The 18,982-nt window shown below is 32.5% G+C and overlaps 1 long non-coding RNA gene across 1 annotated transcript in view; it reads left to right on the top strand.

Annotated features, from left to right (window-relative positions):
- Window positions 1-18,012, top strand: part of LOC125754829 (uncharacterized) — a 57,898-nt gene extending 39,886 nt beyond the window's left edge. The window contains exon 3 of the long non-coding RNA XR_007409695.1: window positions 17,884-18,012. This is a non-coding gene — a long non-coding RNA (uncharacterized LOC125754829). The remainder of the gene's footprint in view (window positions 1-17,883) is intronic.
- The last annotated feature ends 970 nt before the right edge of the window (window positions 18,013-18,982 follow it).

Here is an 18,982-nt window from a genome sequence, read left to right as displayed (position 1 = left end):
AATATCTGATTTCCAGAGTTGCACCTTAAAGTATTTGAAATGTACATTTTTCATCAAAACATCATGATACATACAAAGAAACGAGGAAGTATTAACCACACAAAAGAAAAAAAAAATCAATAGAAACTATCCCCAAGGAAGCCTGGATGGTAGGACTATAAATTACCTATTTTAAATGTGTTCAAAGAACTAAAGGCGACAAAGTCTAAATAACTAAAGGAACATATGAGAACGTTCTCTCAACAAATACAGAATATCAATAAGGAGATAGAAATTATAAAAAGGGATCAAATACAAATCCTGTAGTTGAAAACTAAAATAACTGAGATAAAAAATTCAGTAGAAAAGATCAATAGCAGATCAGTGCAAGGCAAAAGAAAAAAATCAGCCAATGTGACATCTGAAAAACAAAGAAGAATGCAAAAAAAGTAAAGCTTCAGACACCATCAAATGTAGCAACAACTGTACCAATTAAAAGAACTAAAGGCAGAAAGAGATATTTTAATAATACTTGAACACTCTGATACCCAACTTTCAATAATGTATAAAGCAAGCAGATAGAAGATACCAAGGAAGTAGAAGATTTGAATAACATTATAAGTTAATTAGAACTAATAGACACTCTGCCCAACAGGAGAACACACATTCTTCTCAAGTGCTTAAGGAACATTTTCTAGGATAGACCATCTGTTTCTTCATAAAACAAGCCTCAAAAAAATTTCAAAGGATGGGACTCCTATAAAGTATGTTCTCCAAACACATTAAAGAAAATTAGAAATCAATAGCAGAAGGAAATTTAGGAAATTAAAAAATATGTGGTTATTAATCACATTTATAGCTGTAAATGTCTCCAATGAAATACGAAGATCCTAAATCAGTAATCTAATCTCCAACTTTAATGATTAAAAGAACAGCAAACAAAATCCAAAGCAAGCTAAAGAAGGAAGGAGTAAATAATAGAGAACAAAAAAATGAGACAAGATATAGAGAAAAGTAAACAAAACTAAAAACTGATTCTTTGAAAAGATCCACACAGTTGATGACTCTAGGCATACCAACCAAGAAAATAGAGAAAAATCTCAGTCATTTATATCAGGAACTAAAAATGGATCATAACTATAGACTTTACAGAAATACAAGTGGAGGTTAAGGGGATATTTTAAATAAGTATATTTAACATTTAAACAAGAATGAGTATATTTCTAGAAAGATACATATTGCCGAAACTTAAGATGAACAATAAAATGTGAAGAGATCTATAACAAGTAAACAAATGGAGTTAGTAATTAAAAAGCTTCACACAAAGAATCACTCAGAACCAGACGACTTCACAGTGAAGTCAATCAAACATTTAAAAGATTAACACGAATACATCCTAAACACTTTTTTTTTAAATCAGACATATAGGAACACTTCTTAACTAATTTTAAGATGCCAATATTATGCTGGTAAAGCCAAAGTTCTCATGAAAAAATATTGTATGGCAGTGTCCTCTATGGATATTGACACAGATATTCTCAGCAAAATAATAGCAAACCAAATTTAAAGTAATAGATATTTAATGAATAGGTGGGAGTGTCTCAGGAATGTATAGTTGGTTCAACATATGGAAATCAATACAATATTAATAAAATAATGTGGAAAATATGCATATTAGATGCAGAAAATGCCTTTGATAAAGGATATCTACAGAAAACCGATAACTAATACCATTCTTATTGGTGAGAAATTGAAAGCTGTTATCTTAAGATCAGGAAAAAGACTAAGTCTGCTTTTGTCACTTTATTCAACACAGTATTGGGAGTTCTACACTGAGCATAAGGGATAGTTTTATTTTTCACAATTTAAACTGAGTATTTTTGTTTTTTTCAGGCCTATTTGCAGATGACTGGATTTTATGTATAGGAATCCTTGCAGAATAAAGATAATAAAAATAAGTCCAGTAAGGTTACAAGGCAGAAGATCAATATACAAAACTCAATTATATTTCTATATGCCAGAAATTTATAATCCAATCATAAAATTAAGAAAATATTTCCATTTAGGAATAAGGTTAAACACGGAGGTAAAAAGTTTGTACAATTCAAACCACAAATCATTGCTTGAAGAAATTAAAGACCTAAATAAATGGAAAGACACCTATGTTTATGGATGGTAAGTCTTAGTACTGTTAGGGTAGCAATACTTCCTACTTATTTTTTACAGAAATATACATGATCCTAATATTCGTATGTATACATATATATGCAACATATATATGTACATTGTTGTATATATTGTAGAGACATTGTAATATATATTGTTGTGTGTATATATATACATATATACAGCATATATATGTGACTCAGAATAACTGCCCAAATCTAGAAAAACTAGATACTTAGAGGACTCACACTTCCCAATTTTAAAACCAACTAACACAGCTACAGTAATAAAGAAAAGTGTGTTACTAACATAAGGATAGGCAAATCAATGGAGTAGAATTTAGAATCCAGACATAAACCCTCACTTTTATGGTCAATTGATTTTCAACAAGAGTGCTAAGAAAATTTAATGGGGAAAAGAATAATCTTTTTAACAATCTTTTTATTTAGTTGCTGGGACAAGTAGATATTCATGTGCAAAGGAATGAACCTGAACCTCTATCTTAGTCCACATTTTGAGTTAAAAAATAACTCAAAATTGATCAAATACCTAAATTATTTTTAATAAGATAAAATTCTAAAGCTCTTAAAGAAAACATAGTAGCAAATCTTTGCATCATTGGACTGGGGAACAGATTTTTTGTTTGTTTGTTTTAAATATTTTATTTATTTATTCATGAGAGAGACAGAGTGAGAGGCAGAGGCAACATTTTTACTACAGATTTTCAGTCATCCATTGTTGACCTCCCTACAAAAGTCCTATGATTGTGATATTTCCTGAGCTCATATAATACTTACAATTATCCTACTTTCATGGGATAAAAATTGCTATAGGTATGGTATTATATACTTATTTTTTTAAATATTTTATTTATTTATTCATGAGAAACAGAGAGAGGCAGAGATATAGGCAGAGGGAGAATCAGGCCCCTCAAGGGAGCCCAATGCAGGACTTGATCCCAGAACCCCGAGATCATGCCCTGAGCCAAAGACTGATGCTCAACCGCTGAGCCACCCAGGAGTCCCTATAATATAATTTAAATCCATGAAGTGCACCACTTTAAAGTGAACAAATGAGTGGTTTTCAGTATATTGCAAAGGCTATACAACCATCCCAAGTAATTCTAGAATAATTTTAATATTCTAAAAAGAAACCCCATACCAGGTATCAGTCAGATTGTATCCCCACTTTCACTTGGCAATCAGAGGGAAAATATACTTTCTGAGTATATAGATTACTTAATCTGAATATCTCATACAAATGAAATTATAAAATATGTGGGTCTTTGTTTCTTTCACAGCATAATGACTCCAAGGTTCATTGATGTTGTAGTAGATATTAACTGTTTATTCTTCTTTATGGCTGAATAATAGTCACATGTATTTATAAAATGGGTGAATTTTATATATGTGAATTTGTATATTATACTATGTTATATTAATATATTACACAATTACACAATTACATAATCTGATTCATATCTAAAATATATTTATAGAAACAAATAGAAATATCTATAGAAATATTTTTATTAAAAATATATTATAATAATATAGATAGATATAGATATAGATAGATATAGATATAGATAAAGTGTGGGCACCTTAGTAGCTCAGTGCTTGAGAGTCTGCCTTTGGCTCAGGTCATGGTCCTGGGATTGAGTCTCTAATCGGGCTCCCCACATGGAGCCTGCTTCTCCCTCTGCCTATGTCTCTGCCTCTCTGTCTCTCATGAATAAAACTTTAAATATATATATTAAATATATATAAATATATATTTATATTTAATATTAATATATATGTATATATATTTACATCCACTGATGTACCCTTACATTGCATATATCTTTTGGCTTTTGTTAATAATGTTCTAATATTCATGTATAAATTTCTGTTTGAATATCTATCTTTAATGCTTTTGTTATATAATTTCTATATACTGAGGAGTGGCACTTGGGGTTATATAGTAATTTTAACTTTCAGTGGAACTGCCAAACTGTTTTATCTTTTGCTAAAATCATAGTTTCACCAGCAATGTATGAGATTTCTACTTACTCCACATCTTTGGCCATGTACTTGTTTTATGTTTGTTTCAACATTATTACAGCATTCTTTTAGGTGTGAAGTAGAAGCACATTATACATTATTTTGATTTGTATTCCCTAATGACAATGATGTTGAGTACCTTTTCAAGTGCTTATTAGTCATTTCTATATATTCTTTAGAGAAATATCTATTCAAATACTTTTCCCAATTTTAATTGGTTTATCTTGTTATGTTGAGCTCTAAGAGTTCTTTATATATTTTCAATAATAGACTTGCAAATATATTCTTCCATTCTGTGGGTTATCTTAGTGTTAAAGGTAGTACCCCTTGATACAGAAAACTTTATATTTGATTCTTCATTTTGGTGTCCTCTCTAAAAAACTGTCCCCAGGGACTCCTGGGTTGCTCAGTGGTGGAGTGATCCCAAGATCATGGGATGGAGTCCGCATCAGGCTCTCTGTGAGGAGGCTGCTTCTCCCTCTGCCTCCCTCTCTTCAAAAAAAAAAAAAAAAAAAAAAAAAAAGGAAAGAAAAAGAAAGAAAAGAAAGAAAAAATAAATGTTGCATTTTAAATATGAGCTATATCTAAATATAGAATTAAAGCTAGAGTTGAAAGAACTATGAATAATAAATTATAATAGATTGACTCATCCAGTATAGCTGATACAAGAAATGTTTCATCTACAAAAATACCAATTTCAAACAGTTTAACTCAGTAAATGTTATAGACAAGGTAAAAATGTTATTTAAAAATTACAGAGAGAAGAGGTGACAGAAAATGATAGTATGTCAATTTCTGTTTTTTTCCTAATGATATAACAAATTATATAGTCAAAACTGATAATTGCAGAGCAATTTTAATGTTATGTAAAATAATAAACGTTAAAAATAAAGTCTGAACAAAACATAACTGTAGAACAAAATATGATTAATGATTGAGAAGTTGAAAATGGAAAGGAAGTAAGGAAATATTTTAAGAGTGAGACTTTTCTAATCTTATATTCCTTAAAAAAAAAACAAAAAAAAAACAAAAAAAACTAAATATTTGACACCAGAAAAGGCATAAGAACCTAAATAGAATGGAATCAAAGGAAGAGAATTGAACCACATTCATGTTAGATTTTAATATATAATTATATTTGAATTTTTCAATTAGTGGCAAAACTTTGGAATTTTCAATAAATGTTTTTATCATAACTATTGTTCAAAGATAAAAGATGATTCACATCTTCCTTGTGTGTCAAAGCTATATAATTATAGATGATTTATAAAGGATATCATAGATGCAACACATTAATATGTTGTATATTATACTTTTGGTAGTTAGTATTATATTTTTGGAAAAAATATATCAATCAAAATGTAAAATGTCCATTATTTTATATTCAACACTAAACTCCTAGAAACTCATCCTGGATAATCACACAAAAAATAGGGAAACTCTGAAATGTATTCACAGAATTTTTCATATTATCTAAAATTTGGAATTGGCCTAAAAGATCATCAGTAGCAAATTACTATTTAAATGAAGACTCATTTACTGATTTCAGAATACGAGCTGGAGGGACAGGGATCTTCAGATTTCTACATGAACACAAGTGCTGGCAGATGCCTTTTCTCTTCTTCTTCTCCCCCAAAGTAAATAGCAGGAACCAGCCCTAATATTCCATCTATCTTTCTGGTACTACTTGCCTCAACCCCATATTGTCCCTCAGCCTCACTTCATTCAACCACCAAGGTGGCTCCTGCCCTGCCAGACCATGCAAGCAGTTCTTGCAGAAACCTGCAGCACCTTAAAGTGACTCCTGTCCTGTAGAGGGGGAAAATAAACCCACACACTAGTGCCTCTGCAATTCCTGCAGCCAGGCCTCTTGGCTGTTTGCACAGGAAGAAAGACCTACCATTCTGTGTTCCAATAGCTATGGCAGAGAGGTGGATTGTAGAGATACATAGTCTGACTCCTGGCTTCTCCCACAAAGAGCCACACTCTCAGGCCTCTCAACAACACTGGATCAAACCAACCCAGTGCTGACACAGCAGACAAACTGGGTCAGAGCAGCCAACTGGGCTAAGAATAAATGTGACTCAATCCCAACAGTAGGGTGCACAGAGACCACACAGGAGACACCCTGGATGTCTGCTTCTGGTGACCAAGGGGGTCTGTGCTAAGAGGGGGCCATAAGACCTCTTCTATATTGGGCCACACTTTCAGACCAGGAGATGTAGCTGACCTCTATAATACATGAAACAAACACAGAGAGTTATCAAAATAAGGAGACAGAGGAATCTGACCCCAATGTAAGAACAACACAAAATCACAGCAAAAAATCTAAATGAAATACAAATAAACAATATGCCTGCTAAGGAATTCAAAGGAATTATCATAAAAATATTCACTGCAATTGAGAAAAGAGTAAATGAACTCAATGAGAACTTCAACAAAGAGATGGTAAATCTAAAAAACAATTAGAACTAAAGAATTCAATACTGAAATAAAAGAATACACTAGAGGGAACCAACAGAAGACTAGAGGGTGTAGAAATAATGAATCAGCAATATGGAAGACTTTTAGAAAGATTTTAGAATGTATTAGAATTTAAACAGTCATCAACTCTATTATAGACTGCTACACACATAAGATGTTATATATGAACCTAATGATAACCACAAATCAAAAACCTATAACAGGTACACACACACACACACACAGAGAGAGAGAGAGAGAGAGAGAGAGAGAGAGAAAGGAATCTAAGTATAGTACTAAAGGAAGCCATTAAGCCACAAGGGAAAAGAGCAAGAGGAGAAGAAAAGAATAGGGAGGGACTACAAAGTAACCTGAAAATAATGAACAAAGTGGCAGTAAGTACATACCTATCAATAATTACATCGAGTCTACATGGACTAAATGCTCCAATTAAAAGATACAGGGTGACTTAAATGAATAGAAAAAAAAAAGACCTATCTATATGATGCCTAGAAGAGACTCATTTTAGACCTAAAGACACCTGTAGTTTGAAAGTGAGGGGATGGAGAACCATTTATCATACTAATGGACATCAAAAGAAAGCTGGAGTGGCTATCTTATATCAGACAAACTAGATTTTAAAACAAAGGCTGTAACAAGAGATGAAGAAGGACAATGCATCTAATAAAGGTGTCTATCCAAGAAGATCTAACAATTGTAAATATTTATGCCCCTAATTGGGGAGCAGCCAAATATATGAATCAATTTATAACAGACCTAAACTCATTGATAATAATGCAATAATTGTAGAGGTCTTTAATACCCTGTCCACAGCAATGGACAGATCATCTTCCAGATTCTCTTCCAGCAGAAGATCAAGGAAACAAGGGCTAAGAATGGCACACTGAACCAGATGGACTTCACAGATATATTCAGAGCATTTCATTCTAAAGCAGCAGACTATATGTTCTTTTTGAGTGTACATGAACATTCTCCAGAAGAGATCACATACTGGGTCACAAATCAGGCCTCAACCAGTACAAAAAGAATGACATCATACCATGCATATTTTCAAGCCACAATCAATACGATACACTATATCAATAAAAGAAAAGATGAGAGACATATGATCCTCTCAATAGATACGGAAAAAAAAGCATTTGACAAAACATAGCATCCTTTCTTGATAAAACCCCTCAACAAAGTAGGGAACATATCTCGATAACATAAAGCCATGTATGAAAGACCCATAGCCAATATCATCTTCAATGAGAAAAAACTGAAAGCTTTTCTCCTAAAGTCAGGAACATGATAGGGATGTCCACTCTCACCAGCGTTGTTCAACATAATGCTGGAAGTCCTAGCTTCAGCAACAAAAGAAAAAGAAATAAAAGTCATCTAAACTGGCAAGGAAGTCAAACTTTCATTCTTCTCAGACAACAGGATACTTTGTAGAAAACCTGAAAGACTCCACCAGAAAAAATGGTAGAACTGATACAGGAATTCAGCTAAGTTGCAGGGTATAAAGTCAATGCACAGAAGTCATTTGCATTACTAGTCATTTGCAGAAAAAGAATCAAGGAATCGATCCCATTTAAAATTGCAACAAAAACAGTAAGATACCTAGGAATAAACCTAGCCAAAGAAGTAAAAGGTCTGCAATCGGAAAACTTATGAACAAAATTGAGGAAGACCCAAAGAAATGGAAAAAAAAAATATTTCATGCTCATGGATTGGAAGAACAAATATTGTTAAAATGCCTACATTACCCAAAGCAATCTATACATTCAATGCAATCCCTATCAAAGTAACACCAGCATTTTTCATGGAACTGGAACAATTTTAAAATTTGTATGGAAACAGAAAAGACCCTGAATAGACAATGTTAAAAAAGAAAATCAAAGCTGGAGGAATCACATTTCCAGACTTCAAGCTGTATTACAAAACTATAATCATCAAGACAATATGGTACTGGCACAAAAACAGACATAGAGATCAATGTAACAGAATAGAGAACCCGGAAATGGACCCTCAACTCTGTGGTCAACTAATCTTTTACAAAGAGGGAAGGATATCCAATGGAAAAAAGACAATCTCTTTAACAAATGGTTTTGGGAATATTGGACAGCCACAGGCAGAAGAATTAAACTGGACTATTTTTTTTACACGATACACAAAAATAAATTCAAGATGGATTAAAGACCTAAATGTGAGCTGGAAATGCATCAAAATCCTAGAGGAGAAAATAGACAGCAACCTCTTTAACCTCCAGCCTCCACAGCTTCTTGTTAGACACATCTCCAGAGGCAAGGGAAACAAAAGCAAAAATGAATTATTGGGACTTCATTAGGATAAAAAGCTTTTATAAAAAGCACAGCAAAGGAAACAATCAGCAAAACTAAAAGGCATCCGACAGAATGGGGGAATATATTTGCAGATGACATATTAAATAAAGGGTCAGTATCCAAAATGTATAAAGAACTTATCAAACTCAACACCCCCAAAATAAAAACTCTGTCAAGAAATGCACAGAAGATATGAATAGACATTTCTTTAAAGAAGACAGACATATGAAACAATTTTCAACATCACTCATCACCAGAGAAATACAAATCAAAAGCACAATGAGATACCACTTCACAATTGTCAGACTGGCTAAAATTAACAATTCAGGAAACAGCAGCTTTTGGCAAGGATGTGGAGAAAAGGGAACTCTCTTACACATTGGTGGGAAAGGAAACTGGTGCAGCCACTCTGAGAAACAGTATGGAGGTTCCTCAAAAAGTTAAAAATAGACCTGCCCTATGACCCAGCAATTGTACTACTAGGTATTTATCCCAAGACTATGAAAATAGTTATTTAAAGGGAGCATATACACCCTAATGTTTATAGCAGCAATGTCCACAATAGCTAAATTGTGGAAAGGACCAAGATGTCCATTGACAAATGAATAGATGGATAAAGGTGTGGTGTGTGTGTATATGTATATGTATATGTATATGTATATGTATATGTATATATGCATACACAATGGTATGTTACTTGGCCACAATAATGAAAAGAATGAAATCTTGCCATTTGCAATGATATGGATGGAACTAGTGTGTATTATGCCAGTCAGAGAAAGAGAAATAGCATATGATTTAGCTCATATGTAAAATTTAGAAACAAAACAGAAGAATATAGGAGAAGGGAAGGAAAAATAAAGATCAAAACAGAGGGAGGCAAATTTTAGGAGATTCAACCATAGGGAACAACCTAAGGGTTGCTGGAGAGGAGGTAAGTAGGGGGATAGGGTAATTGAGTGATGGGTATTAAGAAGGGTACTTGGTATAATGAACACTGGTGTTATATGCAACTGAAACTAACAATACACTATATGTTAAATTGAACTTAAATTGAAAAAGAAAGACTTTTAAAAATTAATGAAACTGGGAGCTGATTCTTCAAAAAGATTAAAAAAATTGATAATAGCCGACTCATCAAGAAGAGAAAACTCAAAATCAGAAATGAAGGAAGAGAAACAACTGACACTGTGAAATACATACAAAGAATATTATGAAAAATGATGTGCCAACAAATTAGACAATCTTGAAGAAATTGGTAAATTCCTAGAAACACACCATCTTCCAAAACTGAATCAGAAAGAAATATAAAATTTGGGGACCTGGGTGGCTCAGTGGTTGAGCATCTGCCTTTGGCTCAGGTCCTGATGCTGGGGTCTTGGGATTGAGCTCCATAAGGCTCCTCACAGGGAGCTTGCTTCTCCCTCTGCCTATGTCCTGCTTCTTTCTGTGTCTGTTATGAATAAATAAAATATTTTTTTAAAAAGAAAGAAAAAAATTAAACAGACCAATTGCTAGTAATGAAACTGAATCTGTACTCTAAACCCTCCAATAAGCAAAAGTCCAGCACCAAATGGCTTCACAGTTGAATTTTACCAAGCATTTAAAGAAAAATTAATACCATTCTTCTCATACTATTCCAAAAAATAAAAGAGGAAAGAAAATTTCCAAATTCATTCTAGAGGACAGCATTATCTTGATACCAAAACCAGATAAAAAAAAACTGCTAAGCAAACAAAACAAAACAAACTACTGGTCAATCTCTGATTGACATAGCTGCAAAAATCCTTAAAAAAATTACCAAAAACCAAATTTAAGAATACATTAAAAATCATTAACTATTATCAAGTGGGACTTATTCTAGGAATTCAAGGGTGGTTCAATATTTGTAAATTAATCAGTGTAATACATCCCATTATTAAAAAAAAAAAAGAGTAAAAATCTTATGATCATCTTAATAGATGCAGAAAAAGCATTTGAAAAAATACAACACCTGCTCATGGTAAACACTGTCAACAAAGTGGATTAAGATAAAATATTCTTCAATATACCAAAGACCATATATGAAAAGGCACAGCTAACATTATACTCAGTGGTGAAAAACGAAAGAATTTCCTCTAAGATCAGTAACAACACAAGTTTGTCAACTCGCTCCAATTTTATTGAAATAATAGTGGAAGTCCTAGTTTAGCAATTAGACAAGAAAAAGAAATAAAAGGCATCCAAATTGGTAAGGAAGAAGTAAAAATGTCACTCTCTGCAGATGACATACTATATATAGAAAACCCTAAACTCTGCTAAAAAAAAAATAAAACATATCAGTACATTTTCAGGATTTAAACCTGATATACAGAAATCTGTTTGCATTTCTATGCAGTAATAATGAAGTAGCAGAAATGGAAATTCAAAACAATCTCATTTGTAACTGCACTAGGAAGAGTAAAATACTTAGAAATTCATCTAACCAAGGAGGTAAAAGACCCATGCTCTGAAAATTATAAGATAGCAATGAAAGAGTTGAAGACAGCACAAATAAATGAAATTATAAGATAGCAATGAAGGAGTTGAAGACAACACAAATAAATATTATGTCCATAGATTGGAAGAATTAATATTAAAATATCCATACTACCCAAAACAACCTACAAATTCAATGCAATCCCTATCAAAATACCTATAATATTTGTATAGCCCTAGAAGAGATACTACAATTTGTATAGAAGCAGAGAAGACCTCAAATAGCCAAAGCAATCCTGAGAAAGAAAAAAGCTGAAATCATCAGAATTCCAGATTTTATGATCTACTACAAATCTATTTTAATCAAAATATTATGATACTGGCATAAAAACAGACACATAGATCAACAGAACAGAATAGAGAGGCCAGATATACCTACACCTATCTGGTCAATTAATGTATATCAAAGGAGGCAAGGATATGCAATGAGGAAAAGACAGTCTCTTCAATAACAGTGTTGGGAAAACTAGATCACTTTCTTACACCATACACAAAGATAAACTAAAATGGAAAAATGTGACCTAAATGTGAGACCTGAAACCATAAGAAAAAGAAAAAATAGTAATCTCTTGGACATTGCCTTTACCAACATTTTTATGGATATACCACCTTAGGCAAGGGAAACAAAAGCAAAAATAAACTATTGAAGGGGAGCCTAGGTGGCTCAGTTGGTTAAACATCCTAAACATCCAACTCTTGATTTCAGCTCAGGCCGCGATCTCAGGGTGGCTAGATCAAGCCCTGCCTTGGGCTCTATACTGAGTGTGAAGCTTGATAAAGATGCTTTCTCTCCCTCTGCCCCTCTCCCTCTCTCTTCCTCTAAAAAAGTAAATTAAAGAAAATAAACCATTGGGACTACACCAAAAATTTTTGCACAGCAGAGGAAATTACCAAAAGGCAGCCCTCTGAATGGGAGAAGATATTTGCAAATGAATATCCAATTAGAGGTTAATATCTAAAATATATTTTAAAATGATATAACTCAACACCAAAAAGAAACAATCCAATTAAAAAATGGGCAGAGGAATTGAGTAGACAGTTTTCCAAAGAAGACATACAGATAGCTAACTGATATATAGAAAGATGCTAAACATCACTAGCCATCAGAGAGATGTAAATCAAAAGCGTGAGGAGATGTTACCGCACACCAATCCAAATAGCTAGTATCTAAAAATATGAGAAATAATAATGTTGGAAAGGATGTAGAGAAAAGGGAACGCTTGTGCACTGTTGGTAGGAATGTAAATTGGTTCATCCACTCTAGAAAACAATATGGAGGTTTCTCAAAGAATTAAAATTGCATGTGATCCAGGAATTGCACTACTAGGTATTCAATCAAAGAAAACAAAGACACTAAGTTGAAAAGATGCATGCACCCTTGTGTTTATTGCAGCATTATTTACATTAACCAAGATATGGAAAGAAACTCAGGGTTCGCTGATAAATAAATGGATAAAGGAGTATGTAAATGAATGTATAGACTCAAATGCACACACACACAGAATAGAATATTAGGAATAAATAAGAATGAACTCTTGACATTTGTGGCCACACAGATGGACCTAGAGTATATTACGCTAAGTGAAATCAGTCGGACTGATTTCATATAAGTAAAATCATATGATTTTACTTATATGTGGAATCTAAAATATCAACCAACCAAATGAAAAAATGAAAAACAAAATGAAAAACAAAACAAACAAACAAACAAAAAAAGCCAGAAACAGACTCTTTTATACAAACTAGAGGGTTAGCCATTGGGGAGATGGGAAGGGTAGTGGGTGAAATAGATAAAGGGGATTAAAAGGTACTTTCACTTATAAAATAAGTCACAGAAATGATAAATACAGCATAGAGAATATAGTCAATAATATTTAATAACAATGTATGGTGACACTGACTACTTTAATGGTGAGCACTGAATAATGTATAGAATTGTCAAATCATTGTGTTATGTACATGAAACTAACATAACATTGTTTATACTTCAACTAAAAAAAGATAAAATGAAACTAAGAGAATCTCCTTATGTTGTGAAGAATTATTTTATCATTGACTGTGTAGTAAGTTTAGTTTTATATAACTACAGTTAATTCTAACTTGACATTTGTCACTTCCAATTTAAAATAAAATATCTATTTTGTATTATCTAATTGGAGCTAAATTAAAGTTCATGATATATCATTGATTTCTACTAGTCAAAATGATATAGAAAGGAATCTCTCTTTGGACATTATAATCACAGTTTTTCCATGACAAAAACAGAACAATATTCTAAGAACCAAAAAAGAAAATACAGAAAAATATACCAAATTAATAATCAATGTCATTTAAAAAGGCAATCAAACCATTATTTATCAACATATTACAAAAATATAAATTAAACATTTAAGTTTTTTTGAACATTTAATGTTTTTATAAAAAGGAATGTAGAACATGGTAAAATATATTCAAGTCATAAAATCATTCATGATCAAATTAAGATTAAATCTTTGCTGGTATAAATTCAAAATTCCTTAGTATTATACTTCCTAATTCTAAAGCAGTATATTTTTAGAGTGCTATTAGTGGCATGATTAATGGCTAATTCAAATTTAATAATTCAAAGAACTTGAAAATAGCATAAATATTTGGTAAATCATTTAAATCAATATGCTTGTACAGATGTTCTATGGTTCTGAGAAATTCTATAAAATATTATAAATCTTTGTTCAACTAACAAAAACCAATACTTATGGGCTTCTTATCAGCATTTACATATTTATTTTACTTCAATGATTATTTGATAAAATTACAGAATATTATAAATGAATATATATATATTTATATTTTAATGTCAAAGACAACCGATGTATCTTCACAGGTTTTAGATGAAGTTACTGAAAATTTGTATATCAGAGTTCTGACACAATTATTTGAAAAGTGACCTACCGTGAAAATCCATGTAACATACGTAACTGAAAATGTTAATTAAGGCAATAGGAAAATTTAATAGCATTACATGCAAAATTTTAGCAAAATTTCTTTAGGATAAAATCCTCATCATTTCTCTTATTTCTATATTTCAAAAGTAAGAATATTATCAATAGGCTGGGATGTAGTCCTGCAGAATAAATTTAGCTAGATCATTAGTTTTTATCTGAATGCCTACTGTGTTACAAGCTTCTAAATAGGTGGCCATACTGAACGAGATAAAGTATCCAAGGACTATTGTGACTAGTAAAGATGACAAATAAATAATTGCAGTATAATTTTACAGACTCTATGACAGATTAGATGATAGATTTTTATGGTAGTCCATGCAAGTGTACTTTTCATGAAGAAAGGAAATAATGATTGAAGTCATCAGTAACTCATCCTCTAAACTGAACTTTAAAATTCAATGGACTTGGTCATGTGAAAGTGGAAGAAGTTGACTCCCCATATGAACCGTATAAGCAATAGCACAAAGGCACATACCACAGCCCATTCAGAAGGGTGAAGATGTGTGCACGTCTAGTCATGATGTCCAGGAAAGGAAAGGGCGATAGAAAAGTCTGGAAAAGTAGACATGTTAAGATCTTAGGGTCATGCTGGTAGCCAGAGCTCAGAAATTGCCATTGTTACTCTCTAAAATTCTATCTTTTTCCTGGCTGTATGCCAGTTGTGTCACATAATGGATCTTGTACCCATGTGGAATAAAATGAATATAATTTCATAACTAGAGTGACAGCCTGTGAACAGCTGTCTTTATAAATATGTGAAAATATAAGGCCAAGAACTATATCCACTGTCAAGGCCCAGAAGCCCCAAGAGATAATTAAACCACCTGGAGCACTATCCCAAGATCTGAGGAGCACAACTCTCTTGTCTGTGTTTTATGACTCAGATTTAGGAGGCAGATTCCCAAATGCAGACATTTAAAATGCCTGTCACTTAACTTATAGCTGTTTGTCATCGATCTAAAAGATAATGACTTGAGCATAAACAAGGGATATTTCTGATGTATGTAGCTCTGCCCTTCATTATTTCCCAGTATTAAAAAAATAACACTAAAATATTTAAATAAAATGAAGAAACTATATGAATATTTGAGTAGTATTGACTCAAGATACGAAGATACTACTACTATTGAGTAGTATTCAGTAACTGGCTTTAAAATTTTGATTTTTGTTCTGTTATTCTATTTTGTGTAAGCTGGGGGAGGAGAAAGAGCCAGACAAACATTCACATGAAATTTCTTAGTAGTAAAATAATCACCTGCTGCTGCGTGAAGTGATACTCCAAGTAAGTGGATATACTAGAAGCATCAAACACATGAACATTCAACAACAGATCGGTCCTTCAAACCTGGTTGGGCATTTTACTCATCTATGGACACTATGAAAAGTACAGATTCCTAAATTAGCCTTGCAAAATAATGATTGATAAACCTGGATAGGTATCTGATAATTTATGTTTTCAATGAGAGCTTTAAATGATACTGATACCACCTGTACACAGATTGTCATTTGAGAACCACAGGTACAGGGATTCCCTTTCAGCTCAGATCTCAGCCAGGAAATACATTTTATATTTTAATATATCAATGATATCTAATATATACATTGAAACTTCTATTTAGATCAAATTATACATAAGGGCTCAGTGTGCTGAGAATTTAGAGATAAAGGGAGACAGGTAGCTCTACAAAATGAACTATAATTGTAGAATAACGTAAGAGTTATAGGCAGTTTGCAAGACATTAATGAGGAATATTATAAAATGGCATTTGTAAAGCGAAAGCAGGATGTTAAATATGGACTCTCCCTGTTATTATCTTGGTTGAGCCCCAAAGTCAAAGGATATACAAAAGATCATATAGGTTGCCTGGGTGGCTCAGTCAGTTAAGTGTCTGCCTTCAGCTCAGGTCATAAACTCAGAGTCCTGGGATTGAGTCCCGCATAGGGCTCCTTGCTCAGTGGAGAACCTGCTTCTCCCTTTCCCCACCCCTCTTGTGTCCATGTGCTCAAATAAATAAAATACTTAAAAAGAAATCATAAACATCTTCTTATCCAAAAGAAAGGTAAATGACCTTTTACATTTTTTTACAAATCAGCTCTGCCCACATTAGTGATCACTTAGGTCTAGAATATAAAATGATGGGATTGAACTTTGCAAGGGAAGATTTCCTCAGATAATATTGTCAGTGTGATATATTTTTTCCTCAAGACCATGAGGAAGGAAGAAACGTTCTTTTCCTCTCAACTCAAGCCAAGAGAAAGGGGGATTATGACACATTCAAATACTCAGATATTTGTGTAGGGAGATTTGACAGTATGAAATATCCATGTGACAAAGGTTATCAGAAAAAAAAAATCATTATCTGAAATGAGGCAAAAGTAAGGCAAACATTTTGGAGCCAACTCCATCTGATATTAAAATGATGACCAAAAAATATGCAGTAATAGTCTAAAGTAATGTACTTACTTGATCTTATCTTTTACTATTGGTTTATAGTTTCAGACTAAGTAAAATTTCTTCTTGGTAGATTTTTATACTGTAATGATACAAAAAAAAATCTGTCTGGTGGAACAGATTGCTCTAAAGATTTATGGCCTGTTGAGCATGAACCAATTTTATATCTAACCCAACAGTGTTATACTAATATTTCTTTGTTAAATTGACTATAAATAATTTAGTTTCTCGGGTACCTATTGAACCAATCATAATAACTTAATTTCCCCCTCATTAATTAATGGGCAAAATAATATCTTATATATTTTGCTTACTTTATATTTAAATTAAAGTTATGATTTTATCATTTTGAAAGTCACAGGTTTTCAAGGCAATGGCTAAAACTGCCTATTTGGTGGCAGAAGAAATAATTGTGTTACAATAATCTATCCTCCCCACTTAGGGTGTAGGAAGGGAGATAAACTCATCTTGGATTTGTCTCTTACAACTGCTGCCTGTAGAGTCAATATGATTTTGACTCTACGTAATATTGTGCATAGTGTTTTGCCAAAGCCTTCATTAATCATGGATTAGATAAAGCATATGATGTATGTTCATTTTATATTAATGTGAAAATAAAATTTTACCTTTGATAATTACACATTCTTAGTTTTGAGTGGTTGAGGAAGTGTATCATAAAAGCTAAGCCTGAAAAAGTCTTTGAGGACTCCCAGAGAGTAGTTCAAGTAAAACCCAAAACTTCACCCTCATCGTCTGTTTCCCTGCCTCATTTACTTCAAGTTTTTATTGGCTTTGACTTTGTGTTTCTGTTTTTCTAGCTTGCACAGTTAGTTATTCTCCATTCGTGGCAACCGGTCTCTGTAGGTGAAAATGACAGAGAACTAGATAAAGATTGAAAAATAAATGTTAAAACTAGCAATTTTTTTCTCTAGGTGATGCCATGAAAACAACTTGATCCTTGATAGCAAGAGAAATCTGTCTTGTTTATCACTGTATCCCAAATGTCTGTCAAAGAGTCTTGCAAAGAGTAAGCCTTCAATAAATACTTGTTTAGTAATCAATATTGTTGCTTCCATGAGTCTGTTTAATTTCTTCCTTGTTGAATTTATTATGTTAATAGTTAGTGATATTTCTGCCCATTAACTGCACCTCTCCCTGCCTTTGTCTTCCACCTGAATTCTAACAACCTACATTTTTAACTAGGAGGATTAACTCCAAATTCCATTCTATGTGACCTTACTGAGCTCTCATATGCCACTATATCCTATTTCATGGAAGGCACTTATCTCAAAATCACAAAATAGCTTTTGGTAAACATTATATTCCAGTAAAATCAAGAAAAAATAGTAATAGATAATACTCCACCCATAATATATATATATATTTTTTGACAGGTTCTTCTCTAAACCTGGATATAGTTATGTTTCATCTCCAGATGAGAAATGTAGATAGACCAATTTGTTTCAACATTGCTTGAATATACTGAGCTGTGAGAAAAGTGGCAAGATTGCTAATATATTAATGTTTCCATCATCCAGTAATATTTTTGTACAAATCAATATGGGGTCAGAAAAGAATTAATTATCAAAACAAACAAAATACAAAGTTTTAGGCATGGTAACTACTGTATAATCTCTGGCTCTCTATTCTATGTCCTGAAGCCCCGGTAGTATATTTTGAAACTATTTTTTTCTAAATTCTAAATCTAACTCTTTGCTAAATGCTTATTCCTTGAAATCCTCACTCTCTAATATTAAGATTTCTCAAAAATCCACAAACTATTAAAAGACATGTCTCCCATGGTTGCATATGTCTATATTTCTCTTAAGATGTATCCTAGGCTTCAAATGGGAAACAATATCTTAAAGTACTTCCTCTCACTCAAGCATATCTTTCACTTTTACTTAAGCCACTTTCTTGATAAGGCAAGATGGTGTTAACTGGAATAATGTGCCCCAAAAAGATTAAATGAACAACCAACTATTTATAGTAAAACCACTTTTGCTTACTATATAGATAGAATGTCAAAGT

The sequence above is a fragment of the Canis lupus genome, chromosome 3 (assembly GCF_003254725.2).
Source record: "Canis lupus dingo isolate Sandy chromosome 3, ASM325472v2, whole genome shotgun sequence".
NCBI classification, from domain to species: Eukaryota; Metazoa; Chordata; class Mammalia; order Carnivora; family Canidae; genus Canis; species Canis lupus.
The sequence above is the reverse complement of the archived record's forward strand: the minus strand, read 5'-3'. Positions and strand labels throughout refer to the sequence as shown.